We start from the raw sequence: 6,577 nt of genomic DNA, 5'->3' as shown, positions 1-6,577 counted from the left end.
TTATTTTTTTTTATTTTATAATTACTGGCTTTATAGAAACTTGAGTACCTCTCCTGACAGCTTAAAAAAGAAATGCTTGGGTCTATCATGTAGAAATTCATGCTGGTGATAGAGTGCTCAGGTGCTCTTGTATGTGCAGACTGAGAACTAGTTATAAAACTGAGCTGTCACATAGGGATACTTCAATATTGCATCTCCACGTATCTGCTTCCCTTCATCCTTCTGATACAGCTGGATGATCTAAAGTGGCCCATGAATAATTTTTTTCTACTGACTGACTGACGTTTTAGTGAAAGTGGTCAAACTCCATCATTTTGTGTCATAAGCTGCTAAACATCATAGAAGAGGCGGTGTATTAGTGTTGTCACTGCTCTTTACCTCAACATGCCTGTGATGCTTGCTCAGATGTTGGCTCAATTTTTCTGCTTGAAATGGGGATTGGGGGGGCAGCTGTGTGCTTCTGTGTTTGCATCACTGCACTCGGGATTATTTGGAGGGGGGAACTGATGAAGACAAAAGTCAGGAATGGGAGATGAAAACAATGTGTTTTTAAACTGTTAATAAAAATTGTTCTTTTTGTTTTTAATTTATAAATTCTGTTTATGTAACAACATGGTTAATAGATTATACATTGGTGTTGGTGCCTTGAAGCACACAACCCAGGATCAAGCATTTGTGCTTAGATACTGCTCTTGCCCGAGATGCTGCTCTTCACTCGCCAGAAAAAAATGTTGGCAATTAACGTTTCTGCAAACCACTGGTTTGTGGCTTGACATTTCTACAAAATGCGTCATATCATATTTACATTACATGTTTATGACCTGACTTTTATATCAGGAGGTTGAGGGGATAGTGGTGGGGTTTGGCATCAAGGTTGCCAAGCCACAGACCACAGTTTGACACTATGTTTCAACATTTGTACGTATTACACCACTGGATATTCTTAAAGAGACTTCAGGATAATGTCCAGCTGTGTTTGTTGCAGCAAAACAGGTATTTTGAGTCTTAACCTTAACCAAGTGCTTTGCCCAAACACAACCAGACCATGAGCACAACATACAATGTAAAACTTGCAACTAAAAGGAATGTAAAGTTTCAAAATATCCATGGTTTTTGCAGAAACATACATTGCCAACATTTAGTCTGGCGATCGGATTGTCTGTAGATGTACAGTACCCAACCCCTGGCATGGCTTTAAACGGGGCTAACAGAGAGGTAAATTGCTAGCTTTAAGTTAGTATTGCTCAGCTTTATATTTGTACTTTGTAAGTTGAGGTTTCCCTGTAGTTCCGTATGCCCAGGAATGACATATTTAAAGTAAATACATTGAATTTTACACACACTTAAATACATGACCAAATGTCAGATGATAAAGAAAAAAACATTGTAACTATATGCTTTTGGCCAGGTGTAAGGGAAATTCTCCTTGTTGAGGTAGAGAGTTGCTAATTCTCTGAAGAATTACAATCCCAGCGTGATGAACCAGATCTCTTCTTAAATAGATGCTGCATGGAGAGAAGACCCACAGTGTTCTCTGCAGTCTTCCAAATGTTTCCGACTTAAATACAACAGAGTAGGGGTCACATACTTTTATGACAGTTGGTAATTACTCCTTCCCCAAACAATGACCCCCTGATGTTTGGGTTGATCATGCCTTTCCCAGGACAGTGACCCTTTGATGTTTTATTAGGACAGTAAATGTCATCCTATCTACCTTCCTGTAACACCTCAGGCAGAGAGAATTGTCCCTCATGACTTCCTAACCTGTTCTAATACTAACAAACCCCCACAACTTAGGTGAAGGGGAATCTCCCCTCTTCTCACATCCTGATATGTTCTCTACCATACATTGATTTCTGAATTCAAAACTATTTAATTCCCACATTCCTCCCTTTTTACACAAAGTTTCAACACAACATTTCTGGGAATTACATTCAGAATTCCAATAAAACAAAACCATTAACAACAACAAAAAATCAAAAAATTCATTTGACCTCAAAATTCTGACTCTTTGTTACAGTAAAAAGAAAAATACAACAAACCACACTAAAACCAGGTTCCTCCATATATGCCTTTATCCATTGCTGCCTCAAGATGATGTGGTTAGCACTGACTCTCATGTGGGTAAGGACGCCTTGAGTCTGGTGCTTTTTCTGTTGAGGCTCTGCTCTCTCGGCAGTGGCTGCCAGGCTTCCTTCACCACCTTCTCCACCAAGATCCTCTGCACTGGACAGTGATCCTAGGAGCCAGAGGCATTCCTTGGCACAGTTGACCATGGCCCAGCAGCATATTTGGCTGAGCCAGTCTGGATTGGCAGATGCAGACCAGGCTGCTGTCTTGGAGGCCGCAATAGACCTCCTGGTGAGGTGTTTGGGCCAACAGTGGAGGGTCAGGGACCTCCAGAGAGTCAGGCAGTCTCCAGCAACCTCACTTTGTGGAACAGGGCTCATTTTGGAGTTCAGGGAACATAAGGCAGGGGTTTCCCCCACAGCAGGTGCAGGGCCACCAGCTTTTCTGCCCCCGCCCTCAGGGGCACACCAAATGTGGCTCTGTTTGGTGTCAGTGCACCTCTTACACATGGGTGATCAGTACTCTGCAGTTTGGGTACCGCCTGCAGTTCAGGTTCCACCCCCCTTGCATTCGAGGAGTTCTTGAGACAAGAGTACAGGACAAATGTCGTTCTGCCGTTCTTGGGAAGGGGCAATACAACCTCTGGTTCGCCACCCGGGGGAGGGCTTTCAATTGCAAGGTCTCTGTCAACCTGAAGGTTCACAAATGCATAGATACTGCACTTATTCCTCTGCAGAGGAAAGGCATTCAGGTGTTCAACTATCTGGATGACTGGCTGGTGTGTGTACCATCAGAGAGCCTGGCACAAGGCCACACAGATTTCCCTGGGGTTGCATCTAAATGCAGAGAGGAGCCACCTGGTCCTAGCCAGGTCAATCAAGTATTTGGGGCTCACTCTGGACTTGACCACCATGGACAGCCTGTTTCAAGGTGGGCAATCATGGAGTGCATCATGGACTAAATTTCACACAAGACGGTGTCAGTAATGCAGTGCCAGAGGATGTTGGGCCTCTTTGCTGCAGCTGCAACCAAAAGGTCTGCCTGCCAAGGGAAGGTTGAAAACACTTACCTTGTCCCAGGGAGGCCTCAGGGCCCTCACATGGTGGAGGCGGTTACATGATGTCTGAGAGGGTGTTTCCCTGAGCCAGGGGGGCTGCAGGGTTGCCATAACAACTGATGCCTCCCAGTCAGGCTAGGGCACAGTCTAGGAGGGCAGGTATGTTCAGGGTCACTTGTGTCCTGCATAGCAGGTTGGCATGTTAAACTCCTTGAGATGGAGGCAGTTTACTTAAAACTTAAAGCCCTAAACCACGTCCTCCCACTTAGTCTGGGGAGGGACCTGTGACCTGCTGTGCTGTCTGGGATGGAGACCTCAACCATGGGTGAGTTGAGGTCACATTCCCTGCATGCAAAAGTCAGTTACATGCTTTTGTGGGCTCAGTCCAAGGGTATGGTCCTTAGGAAATTCTATTTTCCGGAGCCCCCGAATGCAGAGCAGATCTGCTGTCATGGGCAGGTCCCCATCCTGGCACGTGTTGGTTGTACCCAGATAGTGGGCCAGATATACCTTTGTGAAACGCTCACTGTCCTCTGTGGTCGTCTATGCACGGCCTGTCAGGACCACTGGGGATGAACGCCCTGAGCCTTTTGCCACAGAGACCAGGGATGGCAGAGTTCCACGAAATGCTGGAGGGCCACCTGTGGCGTCTTCCAGTCAGACACAATATGCTGTTACAGATGCAGGGCAGGCTTTGGAGCCCCAGACCCAAAGACTTCACATATGGCTCTTGAGCAGCAGCGTTTGCACTCACCTGGCCAAGACGGGGCTGTGGTGGATACCTTGCAGGCCTTGTGGGCCCCCTCCACTTGGCTGCAGTACAGTGAAATCAAGTGGAAAGTGAAGAAGTCAAGTATAGGGTGTCTAGCAATTGATGTCGTGCTAAGGGGGAGGATCCCTTGGCTTGTCACATCTCTGTAATTCTCTTCCTCCTCCAGCACCTCTTTGCCCTGGGTTTGGCAGAATCAACTACCAGGGGTTACCTTGCAACAGTTTCTGCTGTTCATGAGAAGTGCGATGGCTCCAGGAGCACATCCCCTGGCTGCACAATTTCAAATATGGATGAGGCAGAGTCACCCATCCCGAAAGCCTCTGCTGCCCTCCAAGGACCTCCAGGTGGTTCTAAGAGCCCTTTGTCTGCCCCCATTTGAGCCGATGTCCGGTCTTGACCATCAACTTCTTTGTTGGAAGACTGTTTTCCTATTGGCTTTTGCTTCAGCCAAGCAGGTGAGTGAGGTGGGTGCTCTTTCTGTGGATGCTGCACATCTCAGGTTTGTGGAAGGGGACAGAATGGACCGTGTTCTACCAAACCCCACTTTCCAGTCTAAGGCAAGCCTATTCAACTGGCAGCCCAATGATCTGATTAAATCAGTCTGGCCCGCTGATCAATTCTATTTACAATTATATAAAATTTTAAACTTGAAAAAAAAAATATTTTGAATGATTGGCATTTTTGCCCCAATAAATCCTCAAACCAGCAACACACTCCTGTCATATAGAAGATCTATGGTCCTGTGCTATAATCAGAAGCCTATCAAAAATGTGCATTGTTGATGACGAAAGACCGCCTTTGTGCACTGTGCTATTGTCACAGAATTGAAGCTAGCTAGCAGGAGTATCCAGAAAACCAATATGGCACATTGTCACTGTCCGTGCTAAGGAAGGGTGATGCCGAAAATCAGAAATTCAACAGTGACTAGGCTGAGAAATATTTGTACATCTAAGCTGCTGAGGGCAAGCCAATGTGTTTGCTCTGCAATGAGTGCACCTCCGTTGGATTATAACCTGCCACGGGCACTTCAAAACAAAACACCCCAGCTTTGATTAAATTTATCCGGCAGGTTCATAAATTCGCCAGCAGAAAATCCAAACTCTGATGGTACGTTCAGACCAAAGGCAAAGAAAATGCCAGGTAGTCCAACTTCCTCGCTCACTTTCTGCCACACAAGCTCCTTTTTTGTCCTGTCTCCGTATGAGTAGACGTGTAACTAAGTGTGTAGCATCAAATACACTGACAAGTTCAGTTACTCTTTTTTGTGATGTAGCTAGGTAAGAAATGTCAGCCTTAAACAATTTTAGCAATTGGCTGACACGATGTGGTGTAGAATACATTTGTTTTAGATATGTGTTTACTTTTGGGGCTATATCACAGCTTTTATTTTTACAAAGAAAAATAAGTACTTGATGTAATTACTAAAAAGAAAGCCTATTTATGTTATTCTTTAACCTATGATTGCACTAGCTCTGCAATATAGCAAAATAAAAGTTTTAAAAATGTGGTGGTGCATTGTGTCAAGTGTACATACATAATAAGAATAATTGCTCAGGGAAATATCCGGCCCCCGGCCCTTAGCTTTCTGAAAATGTGGCCCCTGAACAATATAGTTGACACAGTTGCCACACCTTTCTGCAGAGGCTGAGAGACTTCACAACTTGTGTAGTGTGGGGGCCTCCAGGTTCTATGTTGACCGCAAAATGTAATTTCACACTTCAGATGAGTCATATGGAGGATCCACATTGGGCAGGCCTATTTCAAAGCAGCATCTGGCCCATTGGATAGTGGATCAAATTGCCCTGGCTTATGTGCATGTGGGGGTGGATCCCCCTTCATGTATTGTGGCGTGTTCTACAAGGGGAAGGGGACTTGCTTTATGCAAATGTATGTTTATAATTATTGCAACAATCCAATACAATGACAAATACTGTCCAGAATATTCTCCAGAATATAGTCTATAGTAACAACCCAGACATCTGGGATCACAATAAGTTTTACAACTATATTGTTTATTTTTATGTAGAATCTTAATCTGAAAAATAGCCAATAACTACAGCTGAAGGAACATTTTTATGAAATTATCTGAAATGTACTAAGTATAAAGTGGAATGTAATGGAAGTTTTCAAGTATTCAAGAAAAGCACAGTGCTTGAGTAGTTACTTTTTACCACTGCAGTAATGTAGAAACACTTTGTTACAGACATGATGCCTTTAGAAACCTCCTTTTTAAAAACTGGAGCTGTGAAGATACAAACTTTGATATATTTCAAATCCATATGTGGCTGTGGACTTCTAACAACAAACAGACTTCTGAAATGTGACTATAGCCCACAAGTAGACAGGGCTTAGGGGGGTCATAAGCTGAAAAGGTTTGGAATCAGTTTTGGAATCGATTATTTCTTAACAGTATTTTATAAACTTATGATTTTTTTTTTTAATGTAAAAGCTTCTGAAGCTTCTCACTATAGAAATGCAAGTCCATTAACCAAATGTAGGTTAATAAGTATGAGTAAATTACATCTAAAAGTACGTCAAAATTACACTTAAGTACTAGGGAATAGGTAATTTTCACAACTGGGCAGGTCACCTGCACCCCTGAACCAGGCACCCAGCTAATGTATGTACAGCAGACTGTGTATCATGGATTTCTAAACACATCCACTTGACAAAATAGG

This window comes from Pagrus major, chromosome 13, assembly GCF_040436345.1.
Source record: "Pagrus major chromosome 13, Pma_NU_1.0".
NCBI classification, from domain to species: domain Eukaryota; kingdom Metazoa; phylum Chordata; class Actinopteri; order Spariformes; family Sparidae; genus Pagrus; species Pagrus major.
This window is presented reverse-complemented; position numbering follows the sequence as displayed.